This window comes from Sander lucioperca, chromosome 11 (genome assembly GCF_008315115.2).
Source record: "Sander lucioperca isolate FBNREF2018 chromosome 11, SLUC_FBN_1.2, whole genome shotgun sequence".
Lineage (NCBI taxonomy): Eukaryota > Metazoa > Chordata > Actinopteri > Perciformes > Percidae > Sander > Sander lucioperca.
In genome coordinates this window covers 33,203,244-33,221,148 of record NC_050183.1, presented here as the reverse complement: position 1 = coordinate 33,221,148, position 17,905 = coordinate 33,203,244, and positions in this window count along the sequence as shown.

Below are 17,905 nucleotides of genomic sequence, written 5' to 3'. Positions count from 1 at the left end.
AGTTGTTAAAAGAAAAACTTTTCGTCATAGGGCATGGCTGTAGCGGGGCGGCCATTTTGTGCATTTCGCCATCGAAACAGGAAGTGGGTGTAACTTGAGTGTACATTGTCCAATTGGCTCGAAACTTTTCAGGATTCATAAGAGTCCAACCCTGATGACAAATAAAGGCCGAAATTTACTTAAAGTCATAGCGCCCCCTAGTGGCAACAGGAAGTAGGCCTAAAAGTCAAGGTGCTATACTTTAACGAACTCCTCTTAGAGATTTTATCCGGCGGACTTCAAATTTGGTCTGTACCATCTCAACACCTTAAAGATGAAAAGTTATTAAAAGAAAAACTTTTCATCAAACGGTGTGGGCGTGGCGTGGCGGCCATTTTGAGCGAAGAAGTTGTTGTAACTTTAGTGTACATTGTCATATCTGCCCGAAATGTCTCATGTTTGACAAGGGTCCAGGCCTGAGGACATCTACAGGCCAAAATTGACTTTTGGTCATAGCGCCCACCGCTGGCAACAGGAAAGCCGCCTTATATGTCAAACATCATCCGATTTACATTAAATGTGTGGTCTACATGTGATACTGAGCCGCCCCTATACTTTAACCACGGCCATGTACTTAGGCCACCCCCCCCTTATGGCTTTTGAACCGTTTAAGGTAGTCTTGTGTGAGGTATCATTGAACTCAGCAGAGAGTTTCTTTTTGATTGGTGATGGTTTGACCCGCCCCCTATGATGTAGCCACGCCCTTTTTTTATAACTTATGACCCGTTTGATTTAGACCCTTGTGTGAGGTATCATTGAACTCAGCAGAGAGTTCCTTATTCAGTGGTGATGGTTTGGCTCGCCCCCCTATGCTTAAGCCACGCCCCCTTCATAACTGGTGACCCGTTTAAGGTCTTTTGTGAGGTATCAATGAACTCAGCAGAGACTTCCTTTTTTATTGGTAAAGGTTTGCCTTGACCCCTATGCTTTGGCCAGGCCCCCTTTCACAGCTAATGAACTGTATGACGTAGAGTCTTGCGTGAGGTATCATTGAACTCAACAGAGAGTTCCCTTTTTATTGGTGACGATTTGCAGTGTCTGAATGCTGCGCAACTGCACGGCTGCAAGGAGCGGTGTCCGCCAGTAACCCCGACGTGCAAGGAGGTCCAGCGCTGCTTGCAGCTTTAATTATTCATATTCTTGTTAATAAGAATGACAAATAAAAGCTAAATCAAGTACTTTATAAATCTGCCATTACTGATTTCCTCTTTCATATAAGCTTTGATTAGCATTTAGGAAACACCAGAAAAAAGAAGAAACTTTATTATTCATCACATACAATCGTACAGTACAATGTAGTGAAATTCAATTTCTGCATTTTACCCATCCTAAGCATTAGCAGCAGTGGACACATACAGCGCCCAGGGAGCAACTTGGGGTTCAGTTTCTTGCTCAAGGACACTTTGACATGTGGCCTGAGGAGCCCGGAATTGAACCACCAATGTTATGGTTGAGGGCCGACCCACTCTTTGCACAGCCACCAAATAATGCAGAAGACGAGGGACATGTGGGCTCCAAAACAGGTGGAGCGTGCAGCGCGTGCTTGGCACCACTTTTTTCCAAACTTTAGATTCTTCTTTGCCATGACCCTCTGAAAATTGGCCACTAGGAGGCACTACAAGTAGAAAAAGTTTATATCTCATGAACGGCTCATCCGATTTTTATGAAATTTTGAGGGTACCATCTAGGGCCACTCCTGAGGCCACGCCTACAGTGGGGGTACTGATTCATCAAAGTGGGCGTGGCCTATGGGACCCAGGTTTGGATTCACCACTTACACTAATGTGAGCAACTTCGAATTTATAGTATAGATGTACAATGGTTCATGGACCTCACATACCGAAAATTACACATATGGAACACTAGGTGGCGCTATAATGACGTCAAACATGTTTTTGCCTATAACTCCCACATTTCACATCATACATTAGAATCCCTTACATCCACGTGTTCCTTGAATCGAGCTGAATCTGATGGTATAGGCCACACCCATTTCCGCTAAGAAGTTTTTTTGCAATACATTGCTATCAACATGAAACTTATGATGCTTGTTCGGCATGCCACTCTGATGCTCTGTACCAAATTTGGTGAAGATCGACCATATATATATATATATCGGCTATAGTCAACATAGACGAGTTTTGGCCTTTTACTCAATCAATGTTAATGGGATATTTGCAATGGCAATGTACCGCAGACTTTGAAGCTCACACCTCTCGATAGTTCCTGATGTTTACCACCGTTACGCTTTGGGTGCCGCTTTCACGTGCTCCCCGGGTCGTCGGGGGCAACTCGCGTCGGGGGCGACCCTGTCATAACTGCTTGCAGTTCTAGTTCTAGTTCTAGTTCTTGGTGTGGATGGCCATTTAAACATTTTCTGTTGATTGATTAATCAGTTAATCATACTAATTGCTGCAGCACAAATGCAGACTTCAAGCGGATTAACATGAGAAAAAATAATGTGCTTCACCTGACCTGTCTGACCTGTAGGCCTGACTTTGATAAGCTCTCAACACGTGTGCATTAGTGTGTGTCTAGATAACTTGAACCAACCCAGTCTCACGGCAGTTTGTGAAATGTTCACTTAATTTAATCTATTGATTCGTGTACACGGACACGCTAATCTTAATCGTGACGACAGCACGTTTTTTTGTAACTAATGTATTTCAATGGGAAGCATCTTTCGTGATCACAGCACAATTCTTTCTGCCAGTCGGGCTGCAGCAGAGAAGCTGTATACAGCTTTGCTATTATTGGTATTTTTAGCCCTATAACCGCTGTTTTAATCAACATTTATTCACAAGATCTTATCATGGAAGCTGGATTGCTTTGTTGTTTATTGATATTTTTAAAACTATAACGCTACATCTATCAACATTTATTTAGATGTTATCATGGTATTCATTTCTTTATTTTAATAATATTATTTCGGTCTTATTACCGGTGAAATATTACAGTATGCTGTAAGCAGAGATGGGAAGTAACAAAGTACAAATACTTCGTTACTGTACTCAAGTTTTTTTTTCAGATATTTTTACTTTACTATTAATTTTTGTGCCACCTTTTTACTTTTACTCCTTACATTTTTAAACGAATATCGGTACTTTCCACTCCTTACATTTTACAAAATTGGCTCGTTACTTTAGTTTCAAATAATTTCAGTGGAGTTACCATTATTGTTTTTCACGTCATCAATACCGAATTCAATCTAATTGGATGGGAATATACGTTGCACTTGACGCACCACTACAAGATGACTTGACAGATTCGGCAGCATTCATTTGCGGCAAATCATTGCAGCTTGATGGCAGTAACGTTAGCATAGTAGTATGGAAAAATTGTGAGCCTGACATATTACTTTTATTATTATTAGCACTCCATGTTCAAAGATTTACTAGCTGTCAGTTCATTTCTTATACGCTGCTGCCATCGAGTGGTTGTTAGTTGTAACTCTAAAAGTATGGGGAACTTCATATTTTATCCTTTATTTTCTTTCCAGAAGCCATATTTGAGCACACACACATACATGTAGATTCCTTTAAATGTTAAGGGGAAGATTAAAAAAGAGAAACTGGATCTGTGAATTCTCACAGAATCACAATTGAATTCATATCTTGCTACTCAGTCAGAATCTTATTAACCTGGAGTCCCAGTCTGTCACAATAATCATATATGTGATGTTGTAGGCCTATTGGCAGACATCCATTTAAAAATGTAAAACAAATGTAGGCAATGGCATATAAAGAGCCTTTTTTCCATGTCCACTGAAGTTTCTCAGCTTGCACTCTAGTAACATTTGTGTGATCCATGTAGCTTTGCATAAAAAATGGCATGTCATTGTTGCATGTTATTCGCAAGGCTACTTTTACTTTTATACTTTAAGTAAATTTCCAAGCCTGTACTTTGTTACTTTTACTTGAGTAAATAAGTTAAATCAGTACTTCTACTTTTACCAGAGTATTTTTAACACAAGTATCTGTACTTCTACTTGAGTACGAGAAGTGAGTACTTTTGCCATCTCTGGCTGTAAGACAGAACACTACGATATGATCCGAGCGGGGCACATGCGAAGCTCATATCCCACAATGCAATGCGGGCATTCATATCAAATCAAATCAATCAAGCCAGTATCGTTTCAGTGTACATATTTAATCAGTGGTTTTGTCACCAGCAACAACACATTGCTCAGTTTTGTTACAGTAAGTTATGCACCGTAATAATGTAAAAATCAGCACATTGTACGTGAGAATTTATACAATAAAAATACCAATTATGAAAAAATTGTGTTTTATGCTAAGCACTTTGATTTGCCTTTGTCGCAGAAAAATACTATATAAAAAAACCTACAGTTGAGTGTTTACAAATACAGCCTAATGGCTTGTTTGACTAATTTACATTTGTTTTGACTTGTACTGTTGGGAAAAACAAAAAATAAACTATTTACAAAGAGAAGCATTTTTTATTTTATTTTCCATGCATCCATCCATCATTTTCCATGAAATTTTCTAATTTTGCAGTTGATGAATGTTAATAGCAAAGACTAAAGGGATGGGTGGGTGGACTTGTTCGGCTCCTGTTTTTCTGCTGTCTGCTGTGAATGGGCTTCATTCCATTTCAGATTGCCACCGGCCGACCGAGCAAACAGTACATGAGACAAATACATGAAACTGTATTTTATTATTATTGTTATCTTTATTGTTTAAATCTTCAAATACAACGTTAGACAAAAACATCAATATTACGAATATTATGTATTTTTATGTTTCCTATACGCCGAGCAGTAATTACTACTTCACTTCCGGAGTATTTCGCTGATTTTTTTAAACGTTATTACTGTGCATAACTTACTGGAACAAATCTGAGCAACGTGTTGTTGCTGGTGACAAAACCACTTGTATTAATTATGTACAATTAATTATGTACATTGAAGCGATTCTGTCGTTAAAGACCTGCTGATCGCTGTCCGATTCTCTCATATGAATGCCTGCATTGCATTGTGGGATATCGGCTTTGAATGCTCCCAGCTCGGCCCATATCGTAGTGTTCCGTCTTACAGCATACTGTAATATTTCACCGGTAATAAGACCGAAATGATGTTATTAAAATAAAGAAATGAATACCATGATAACATCTAAATAAATGTTGATAGATGTAGCATTATAGTTTTAAAAATATCAATAAACAACAAAGCAATCCAGCTTCCCTGGCAATAAGACCCAAATAATAACATGATAAGATCTTGTGAATAAATGTTGATTAAAAACAGCGGTTATAGGGCTAAAAATACCAATAATAGCAAAGCTGTATACAGCTTCTCTGCTGCCGCCCGACTGGCAGAAAGAATTGTGCTGTGATCACAAAAGATGCTTCCCATTGAAATACATTAGTTAAAAAAATGTGCTGACCATCACGAAAAAAACGAGATAAACGTGTCCGTGTACACGAATCAATAGATTAAATTACGTGAACATTTCACAAACTGCCGTGAGACTGAGACTGGGTTGCTTGAACAGTGCGTGGCTGTGTGCACTAGGGGATTAAGAAGCAGTAAAATGTTATCACATTTGGAGACAGCATTTATAAGTATCTAAATGTTGCAAATGCAAAACATGTAAATGAAACATCTAAAATAAATAGCCTATAATAAATCAAAAATAGGCTCTGAGAATGCTTTTTCAGTTGTTTTCTATAACAATAACTGACTTAGTACAATTACAGGTTTCCCCCTCCTTCTTAACACTGAAACCTACACTTTGGGTTTGTGCCGATTGGCGATTGAAGCAATGATCAATAATTTTTTTTTCCTACGCATATAGGACTATTAAAGAGATTTTAACTAACCGACTGTCAGATCTATAATATCTCAAATCTGCACCCTATTGTCTGTAGTGTTCTGGTGGAGCGGAGAGTCGGGTGCTGAGCCCCGTTAATGAGCATGAATGACGAGTGAATTTAATTCCTTAATGTAATTACAAAGCAGTTTGCCCTCTGCCCCTGTATGGATCTGACACCTGATGGACTTTGCCTCTTTCGGACAGTCACCCAGCCTTCCCGGCTGCTGCCAGGGGACGGGAGCTACATTAGGTCAGCCCGCACTGATTAACATTACAGGGGACTAACAGCAGCTAACGTTAACGTTAACTAGGGCTGTCAAACGATTTTTTTTTTAATCGCTGAAGTTCTATAGTTAATTGCGATTAATCGCATATTTTATCACATGATTAAAATTCTATTATTTTGCATTTCAGAACAGTTTTTAAGTACATATTAACAATCGAAAGCAATTTTTACCAGTGTATCTTGATTGGGAATCAAATGAATGCAAAGAAAGTTACTTTATGAACTTGATTTTAAGATTTGTAATTATTTATTTACTGTAAACAAAAGAAAAATGTGTGAATCTGTCATTATTGCACAATTCCTCCAAGTACCTAACTAAAAAACCCTATCCTTACTAGAGTCAATATAGTGTTTAGTAACTCCTGAATAATGTTGATTACTCACTGACGTCCAGTGATCACCGGTTAATGAGCAACTCATTTCTGCACAAGTCCGTGTTAACACAGCCCATCTCCACTCTTACCCGGCGACAGAGAAACAGGCTGGATAATCCGGTACACTGTTGTTTCCTGAACTCGCGTTGGGAGTTTCGTTGAAGTTGGATGTAGTCCAGTTTTTGTCTAATGAGCGGACACTTGCAAGCAGGATTGATGGAACAGGTGGCCGGCTAGCGTTAGCTTTCCACCTAGCTAGGTTATACTCCAGCCCCCGTTCGCGTTTCACCGCTGAGGATGTCCCCCTGTGATCGCCCGCTCCGGCCGCTGCTCGCTCCGGCCGCCGCAGCTGCTGCTGCTCGCTCCGGCCGCCGCAGCTGCTGCTGCTCGCTCCGGCCGCTGCAGCTCCGGCCGCTGCAGCTGCTGCTGCCCGCTCCGGCCACCGCTGCTGCCCGCTGGTCAAACTAACCTGTACGGCAGGCCACAGCAACCTCTTATTTCGTAACATTCATCTCTCCCCCGCCCCCCGAGGGCTGGTGGTCTAGCATCATGTTAACTGTACTACTATGCTTAGCTCCGTAGGTGGTAGCTCAAGCTTGACGTGCTTCAGTGATATTTTAATTCGGCTTTACACAATGTGCATATGGCTTTTGACTTGTGTACGAGCCGTCCAGGAGTTTTGGAAAATAAAAAGTGCCATTCAGGATTTCATTGCTGCTGTCTTTCTGCAGCCTGCAGCAGCAGGATGTGTTACGAGGAAGTATCGCAGCTTGATGATAAGTAATGGTGCTGCAAAGGGTCAAAATAGTAGCCTGTTAGGCACGACGCAAAGCCGAGTGAAGTGTAAAATAAATTAATAAATGCCGGCATGCGATTAATGCGATTAAAAAAAATGAATCGCATCGCGTCGGCCCTTAATCGCATCACGATTAACGCATTAACGCTGACAGCCCTAACGTTAACACGACAAATAAACTACAGACAAGTACAATTATTATATTAGGAGGCAGAGGAATAGCTAAACATTTAACACGCTGATCAACAGAGAGCCGCAGAGTGAGAGAGAGAAGCCACAGCTAACTGCTTAAATAAAGTAGTTACCAGAGCTAATAGTGCATAAACAACTGTGGGATTAGCAAGAAAGTCGCTAAAAGGAGATCACTATGAGTGCTTGAATGAACTAGTGTAACGTTAGGTTTAAATGTAAAGTGGATAATTTGCCGCTGTAATGAAGAATATAACAAAAGTAACTGTGTTGAGCTACCGTCAGCTAAGCAGGAGGCAGGACAGCCAAGCCGGTGTAGCCAGTTTCACTGATGAAAGTGAAAGCCGCTTCCCCTTTTCCATAATATGTTATGTCCAATTTCGTGTTGTAGCCCGTCAGACTGGCGATCTGATGGCCTATTGGCGATCTCAGGTAACCACGACTGGATTATATGAAAATATTAGAGATCACCTAAGCCTACTAGGGCTCTATTCAACCAAAGAAAATCTTGCTTGTCTGAAATTCTACCTTCTTTTAAACCAATGAATTGGTCGTTGGGGAAAACATCTGCATGTTATCTCTATATTAACTAAATCACCCACATCTGGTAGTGTTGTGTATGCATCAAAGTGTTTTTTCCTAAGGCCACTTTATGTTTTTGATGCTTTGCAATAGGAGAACCGCAAATTCACACAATGCCACAAACTGAGCCCTGCACGTCCAGAGTTTTTTCTCATCGCAGAGTTGAAGAATATTACTTAGAAAAACTGCACTTGTCAATGTCACCTACCTGTACAAGTGCTGAAACAGAGGAAAAACTAAGGGAAAAATGAATACTGTTGGACCGTATATCCTCTCTACTTCGTGCTTCAGACTTTGTCGCATGGGAAAAAGTCCGACACCTCAGGGCCAGGTTGATGGTTTGGATCCTCTAAACAACTTTTAGTCTATCAAACACGTTTTGCTTATGGAAGTTTAAAAAAGTCCCAAAAATCCACAGGAGTCAGAGTTCGATGCAAAAGAGCTTAATGTGCTCATCTAAAACCCGAGCAGGATTCAGGAACCTACTAACCGAGTTTTGTCTTTCTCTGTTTTTATTTACCCTCCACCTATTTTTTATATTCTTCCAATTAATTACTTTTTAGGACCTGTTGTTAAGGTGTCCAATTTATCTCATTGGATACCGGTTATTTCTTAAGACAGCCCATTTTACCTTTTTTAAAGAAACAAATTTCTGCTGACACTGCACCCTTTCATTGTGTTTCTGCAACGTCTGCTGTTTTCCCACTCCGATCTGTCCCTATGCTTGTCCTCCAGGCTTATTAAAGCAACACCAGCAATTGTCCGACCAATGAGAATTTATATCAACCAACCAGTCAAACTGGAGATTCAACCCTACACTTTACATTTACAACCTGAAATTTTTACTGTTAATTCCACCTCTGCTCTGATAGCCAACAGCTGTCTGCTCTGAGCGCAACAGTCTTCCACTGGTTATTTCTCACACACACTGCACACAGTAGGCTACACACTAAGCAGTGGCGGGGCCATGTGTTTTACACCTGGGCCTTCAGTACTATCCTACAGCAATTAAACTACCTTTGAATAACCTCACCATGGCACTTGGACATTGTTGTGTGGAATAAAGTGATTTAACACAAGGCTCAACACCTAGAGAGTTTCAATACACTATAACAGAGACATGAATACACAGTGATTGAAGCCATCACTTTCACGCAGTATGACATGATGCTGCATCACATATAGTCCAAATTAATGTTATTACCAAAGAAACAAAAACAAACCCCACAACAGGGGTGGCCTCTAGCTCACCCAGTAAGAGCGTTCGCCCCATGTTGGCTGAGCGCTGCAGCGGCGCGGGTTTGAATCCGACCTGCTGCCCTTTGCTGTGTGTCGTCCCCCATCTCTCTCCCCCTTTCATGTCTATCCACTGTCACTGTATAATAAAGGAAAAACCCCCAAAAAATGATCTTAAAAAAACAAAAACAACAACCAGTCACATTTACTCATACGACGACCACAAACACACTCAAAAAACACAATTAGAAATCAACAGGCTTCCCCACAAATTCCAGCTAAGCTGCTGGGGCTCAATACACATGCCACCACGCACACACAGAGGCACAGCGGCCACTGACACTGCTCAAACCTTAAAGGTGCAATATGTAATACTGTGACAGCTAGTGTTTAAAATAGTTACTCCAGTACTTCACAGCACTCCGCTGAGTAGCTAACGTTAGATGCTGGCTATATTGACATTGTCATAAAAGCCTGTGGTCACGCAGAGCTCTGTACCCAACTGACAGGCATACTTTTTCGGCTTAAAATTACGGTGAGAACCACTAAAAATAACACTACCTTGCCGTACTCTCCACCCGACTGAACACACTTCACTTCACTTCATTGGCTTAGAATTACGGCAACAATCGCTAAACACACTGCAAACTCACCGTCCTCTCTTCCCAATTTACAGCCCCCCTCTCTTGGCTTAAAGTGCTCATATTATGCTTTTTAGCTTTTCCCCTTTCCTTTATTGTGTTATATATCTTTTTGTGCACGTTATAGGTTTACAAAGTGAAAAAGCCCAAAGTCCACCCCAAAGGGACTTACCATCTTCCAGAGAAAACACTGTTCACAAACTGCTCCAAACAGCTCTACTGTAGTCCAGCCTTTACTTCCGTGACGAACGTGACGCACGTTTGTCACAGAAGTAAAGGCTGCAGTATGAGAGCACTCCCTCATACTGCAACTGATTAGCTAGCAGTACTTACTGCGCATGTTCGACTCCCAACAAAGATGGAACAGAAGTGAGATGTCTCACTCTGTAGCTAAAAAGAGAGCTCAACACACAGGGTGAAAAGAGGAGCTGCAGCTATGTGTAGTACAACAAAAATATGGTGTTTTCTGAAAATTAAACCACATAAACCTATTCTGGTACAACCTCTAAATACAATTATGAACCTGAAAATGAGCATAATATGAGCACTTTAAAATAACTCACAGTTGTCGGCTACGGCCGCTGAACAGGCTACACGTTGTTACGTCTCTGGTCACGCAACTGTTAGAAACATGCCGTTTTTTTTAGGTGAAGTAGAATCTATCTCCGTTGATCCTGTTTGTTTGTTTGCTGCTTTCATGGCTGTACTAACGTTACAGCTGTAGTCCGCTGGGTTTACGTTTTTACAGGTATATCTGGCAACTTCCATTAAAACCATTTTTTTTATCTCACTGCCATTATAGTATAAAACCATGCATTCTGTAATGTCAGCATTTCATTTTGAAGAAAAGTAGTAGTAAGAAAAGTAGTTCACAGTTTTACTGTATTCCACCAGATTCAACTGTTTTCCCATAGGCCGATGCATGAAATTCTTGTATTTTTGCCAATTATATTATGGAGCCATGTGGCTACCAGGAGGCCCCAAGAGTTGTGTGTGTGTGTGTGTGTGTGTGTGTGTGAGAGTTGGGATGGGGGCGGGGCTTGTGTTGGTCTGCTTATCTCCGCCCACAATAAGTGCCCTTAGAAGGAAAGCCTGTCAGACTATAAACTGGAGAGCATATTTTTACAAATCTTCAGTTTATATAAGTCAGTGATCACATGATGATGATGATTTAATAGCAGTTTTTTTGTATGTGTACATTTTTGCCACGAAGGTGTCCAGAGGGTAATAAATTTGAGGGCACAAGGGTTAAGGTTAATATTAAAATTATTTTTACAGCACAGAAGATGAAATGCAGTTGTGTTCAGAAAAGATCAAATATAAAGACAATTAATCAACAGCTTTATTGATATAAAACTTTCCCTCAAGTCACAGTCAGCTCTAGGTTTAATCAAGAGAGCTTTTAAGTCACAAATAGGGCTGGGACGGTTACCGCATTACCGCAACACCGCGGTCACGTGACGCCTACCGCGGGTCTGAGCTCGTCACCGTCATCACCGCAAAAAAACATTGGCCTGCACATGTGTGCACGTTGTGTCTAATGACATGGATTCATTGATTCCAATGACATGACATTGTGTCTTACATGGATTCAAGGTTTTCTAAACAAAACGTATCAAAAGATGGAGCAAATCCTACTTTTCGCGAGTTGGGGAGCTCAATATTAATAACATTCCATTCATGTTGACTTAATAGTCATAGGCCTATATGCGAGAGTACCTGTGTAATGTCTTGTATCGGAGAAATCCTACACGGCCTTTCCTACACGGTAGGAAAGGCAAAGACATTTCAGCTGAGGTAGACACATTACCGTTACAGCTGTAGTGTTTACCATTGCACACATGCACATTGCACATTAGCCTAGCAGCTAACAGAGTTTCCTTCTGTTTATAGCTTTGTCCCGATAAAACGGCACGGTTGAATTTCAGCCTGCATGCTCGTTTCGTAGCCTAAAACAGAGCGGCTTATATTGGTTATATTAGAGAGAGTTAGCGAACTGCCGAGTCGCCCTCTCTGCTCAGCTGCTAAACGGGCTGCACTCGGCATTGTCGACAAACTTTATTTATTTTTACTTTATTGACAAAAGAGCTTTCTGAACTGTCTGTGGAATGGATCAACGGAGATGAGAGAAACCATTGTGGCCCTAAATGACAGCAGAACTCAGTAAAGACTCACATTGAGCTGAAATGGAAACACTGCTGCAATCTTTTTATACAGTCTATGGCTGCAACATATGTTGTAAGGTTTAAGCCAATGTTTTTTTGGGGGTAATGCCATTCACTTTACCGGCAGTAGCCTAGCTATTGACAATAGATAAAGCCACCGTGTCTTGAGAAGCTCTAGCTTGTTGTTTTATTGTTCACTTTTAACTCACTTTACATCAACTTTGCTATCTCTTTTTCCTCTCTCTTTTCCTCACAGCGGCACACGCTACTCTCCGTTACTGCTCGCTCTCCTTGCGCGACCACACGGGCACTGACGTCACTCACTTAAGGCACCCTGCCATTCTCACTTTAACTTAATGGTGTTATACAGTAGCCGCAGCCCAGCTGGCACGCGCAAATGTGATGTCATGGAATCACCGTAACTATTTATACCCGCGCTGGTGGTCGCGACACTAGTTGCAGTCTTGGCATAATGGCGCGCGCCAGCTTGGCTGCGGCTACTGTAAAACGGCCATTACGCCACTCTACCGTGGGAATTTCTTGCTTTTCAACCGTGGTAAGAAAAAATCCATACCGTCCCAGCCCTAGTCACAAAGATAATAACAAACACTACAACATGGATTATACCTTTAAATTTACTTTAATTTTGAGTCATCTTTGCAGATACATATTGACAAAGTCTTTAGTGGTTGTAAAATCGTGATTTTGTGTGAATAACAGACGTATTTTGTTTTCTAATTGTAATTTAAAGCTGCATTACTTGATTTTAGATAATCAACTTAAACGCTCAGCAGAGAGTTGAGAAATGCAGAGTTGGCTCTACGAATGACCCCTTCCACATTACCTATTGTTCTTTGATCCAAAAATATGAGGGCCAAGACATACAAAATCCTGATGGAACTGTCAGACAACAGAAAACTAAATGATTTAATTATGAGGATATAATCATTTTGAGTCTGAACACCTCAAAACTGGCATGTCTTTAGTGCAATATCTTTTTTTAAACATCAACAGACATCCTCATGACAATTGTTGTTGGTCGAGGGCTTGCTTTTGTTTGTTTTTTAACCAACTTTGGTTGAGAGGCAGTTTGTTGAATGTTGTGTAAAAGTTGGATTTTGACATTAGATGATGTTCAGGAGAACAGTAGGATATTTGAAGAAGTGGGATAATTGATTTAGCCAAATTAATAACAATGCTTTTTCTCAATAAAACATTAATATAAAGAATTCAATTTCTTTTGTATTCCCAGATAATCCATCCTCATTGAGTAGTCCTACTTCGTGAAATGTCCCACAGATCAAACTGGACTGAAAGAAAATTATTATTACTTTCTCTTTCAAAGCTTCTGCTTAAATGAAGCACAATATGAGAAGGTCACTGTATGCAAGGCACATAGAACATGTATGAAACTGTGTGAGTTAGCCTAGTCCATGCTTTACAGCCTTCCAGTTGAGTGTAAATCATGTCATTCTTGCTGTTGTCTTTGAGTATCTCACAATAAAAATTATGATGGACATGAACTGATTTCTGTCTGGTGTTTTTGGCTCAATAAGTGACTGATTGACAGACAGAACAATATATATCTTATTTTTAAGGCCTTTTAATATGAATATTTGAGATGTCTATAAGATAGACAGTTTAATTTCACTATACTCAAGTAAGATATATCCATAGACTGTAAAAACAATGGACGCAGTTTCCATGACATCACCCATATATATCTATTAGGGTGGTAAGGTTCACAAATTGGTATCTGGTTGTATTATCACAGATACGGCTACATCGATACACGGACCCCTGCATCAGTCTAAATGGACCAAGATTCATCCAATAGCCCGGTTCTAACATTACGAATCGGTTGACAATTCAACGAAGCTGTGCGCAATACTGTTGGAAGGGACGGGTGTGTGTTTATGTGTGACTGAGACAAAAGCTTCGCCATTTGTGTGATTGGCAGGGATCAGCCAATCAGTGCCTTTGTTTGGATTTGCAGAAAAAACGTTCCACATGCTAATGCTCACAACTGTATTATTTGCGCATTGTGCTTACATGTGTACACACGTAATACTGTATATGATTATTATTGGAGTGCTCACGATGACTGTGTAACGTGGACCTTTGTTTTAGTTACTGTCTCTAAGATTACAGCAGCAACATGGAGCTGATGTGATTTGGTTATAAGTGGCTAGCTAATTAAATTGAAGTTACAGCGTATACTATAAGCACATCCTAGCTTTGCTATTCCCTGGTCCCTTTTACAATATACAATTTTTTTTATAATTTATACTAATTTATACTCTTTATTGATCCCCAATTTAAAAATAAAAAAATTACAATTTACACTCTGTTGTTATTACACACTACATGTCACGATTGTGGGTTTCTGTTGTAGTTTTTTCCTGTTGTAATTGTATTTATTTGTTCTCTCTCTTTGTTGTTTCACATCTCATGCATCGTCTGTGTTTTTCCTTGTCTGTTTGTTTCATGCTTAGTTTCCTGTTTTATTTTGTAGTCTCACTGTTTCTCCCATGTTATGTCTTGTTTTTCTTCCTGTCTTTTGTTTTTCCCGCCTTTGAGATTTTCTGCCTCGCACTGATGACTTTCACCTGTTACCCAGCCCTTGTGTCACCTGTCCCTTGTTTCACCCTTGTGTATTTAGACTGTGTGCTTTCTGTGTCTGTTGTTGGTTTGTCATCATTCGTTGTCAGTCTGTGAAGTGTTCCGTCCTGGGTTTATTTGTATTTTTTTCGTGTTCCTGTTCTTTTCCTGTGTTTTTTGGAATATCACCTGCTTACATGTTTGTAAGTCGCTTTGTGTTTTTTTCATTAAATCATTATTTTGAACTGCTGCTCCCTCCTTGCCTTCCTGTACCAAGCCAGAAGCCTGACACTACACACAGGCCTGAATACACACACACACACTCAGGTCCTTTACATGCACTAATGGAGAGATGTCAGAGTGAGTGGGCTGCGACTGCTGAACAGGCACCCTGAGCTGTTGGGGGGGTTCGGTGCCTTGCTCAAGAGCACCTTGGCAGTGCCCAGGAGGTGAACTGGCATCTCTCCAGCTACCAGTCCACCTCCGTACTTCGGTCCGTAAAGGGACTTAAACCAACGACCCTCCAGTTCCTAACCCTCTACGAAATGAGTTACTGTCACCCCATTTCAATTTAGGCAATGCTTATTTTATAGAATTGGCTTATTTCAATGTATAATGGAAAATGAATGTGTGTAAATTAAACAAATATCAACTGTATCTATCAGATTGAATCGTATCACACCGAATCATTTCAACATCAAATCGAATCGCACTGAATCGTTTCATATTAAAATGTATCGTCCCTACGTATCTAGCACATGTATCTAGATACGTATTGGATCGTCCTATCAGGGAGAATTGCACACCCCTAATATCTATCATAGGTAGAGCCAAAATAAAGCTCAAAGTGGTGCTCAAAGCTCTATCCGTTGCCATCTTGGTAGAGTTTAGATTCTCTGCCCGAGCCCGAGCCCGAACTTGCCGATATTTCCCAACACTATCCTCGGGCCGGGCCGAGCCCTTGATCAAGCATCCACTCGCACGCATCACACCGGGCCTGCTGTGCTGTATTGTGTAGCTTAAGCGCAACATGGAGCTTGAAGATGTAAAGAAAAAAAGAAAAACAGGAGAATTAACTTTGAGCAAGTTTGGAGGAAAGTCGAAGCATGGAACCATTTTAAACAAGTCGTGGGCAGTGACAACATATGTATTGGCTTTGTCGAGTGCATTAAGTGCAGCAAAAAAAACGGGGACTTCGACGATGAACAGACACATGAAGCAGGCTTGCCATGGCAGAAAAGATGATATAGTCAACCTTCAATGTCCTCTTTTGTTACTTCTCCAAGATACCCCTGAGGGCGAGGCAAGCCCTCACAGAGAAATGCGTTGAGTTATTTTTTTACGTTTCTTCATTCGGATCCATTTGCGATCCATTCCATTCTGAATAAACAAACAACGCAGTTTACATGCTTCGTCCTTGTTGCATTATTCATTAAGGTAATTCTAAACAGATTTCTGTAGTTCAAACAAATCGGAATTGTAGTTGAGAACGTCATTTATAACGGCCCACGTATTAAAAAATTGTCGGGTTTAAATTGGGCTCGGGCTCATAATTACAGTTAATGTGTCGGGCCGGGCTCAGACACAACGTGCACGGGCTCGGGTAGGGTCGGGCTTGATTTTTTTTGGGCCTGATCTAAGCTTGGCAGTGCCTGACGTCAGCTAATCCAAAATTGGCATTTACAATAAGGGTACATTAATTAGCATTAGTTAATGCATTAATAAGCTTAACTAACCGTTAATAACAGTTAAATAAGGTGTCTAACATTTACTAACAATGTTCATGTTAACTAAGGTATTAATTGATACATTATTTTACCATTAGTAAATGCCTTGACTAACTGTTGATAACAGTTAACTAAGGTGTCTATTTTACCATTAGTTAATGCAATACTAATCCTTGACTAACTGTTAATAACAGTTAACTAAGGTGTCTATTTTACCATTAGTTAATGTAGTAATACGCCCTGACTAACTTTTAATAACAGTTAACTAAGGTGTCAATTTTACCATTAGTTAAGACTATAGAAAATAGTCCTGTGAGTTAGATTAAAATTTCCTACAAAAGTCACCTTAAATGTATACATATATAATCTGCAATGTATTCTCTGCTGCCTGTAAAAATATTTAATTATATTATTATTATATTTAGTTACTTTCATAATAACATTTTGAACATATGCAGAATTGGCAACATTTGGAAAACAAACTTAAGAACATTTTTAAAATGTGCATTAAGGCCATTTTGAAACGATGATAGTACAGTAGAACATTTTGACAATATGCATAAATAATATGCATCAATAAAAACATTTAGGGATGAAACTGTAAGGTAGGCACCTGTGCCACTGCGAACTAGACTTGAAGGTTACCTCTTAAAATAGTCCTGTGAGGTAGGCTTGTGTTTTTACCTCTTAAAATGGTCTGTGTGTGTGTGTGTGTGTGTGTGTGTGTGTGTGTGTGTGTGTGTGGCTTGTGGCTTGAAATGTACAGTAATAATACCATTTTATGCAAAAAAAATACAAGCACATTAATTTAATATATCCATATAATGATGACAAGGAAGAAGTAGGCTGTGTGAGACGTGCAGCGACAGATAATTAAACAAAATGCATTCACAAAGAGTCCAGAAAGGCAATATTTTCATACCAATTTTCCGTTTAAGAAAAATGCAAAGCCTTGAGGATTCAAGTGTCTCTCTTTAACCAAACTACAATAAGCTTAATTTTCTTGTTAACTCTTTGTAAAACACACTTCGTTAAAAGTCGACACAAACAAAATAAAACTCACCAAAACCATCTCGGTTAGCTGATGTTCCAATAATCCTATGGTTTGGTTGAAATAAATCCTAATCACCGGGCAAGATGTAGGCTAATTATTCCAGTAGGCTAATGCTATTTTCCTGCTGCCTCCATCTACCGATTGGCCTCTCTTACTGGTTAACAAGTGTTGTTCCTCGGATGCAGACATTCGGCTAATGTTACCAAAATTAAACAAAAAACCACCCAAAAGTAATATTGTTTTGGCTATTCAAATCTAAGCCTCACTGATAAATGACATGTTCAAATCCCTAGCAAGACAAGCTCCTGAGCATCAGTTTGATATCAAACATTCTTGGCAATATGAAGATTTTAATTACCGTTTAATTTGTAGATGCAAGAC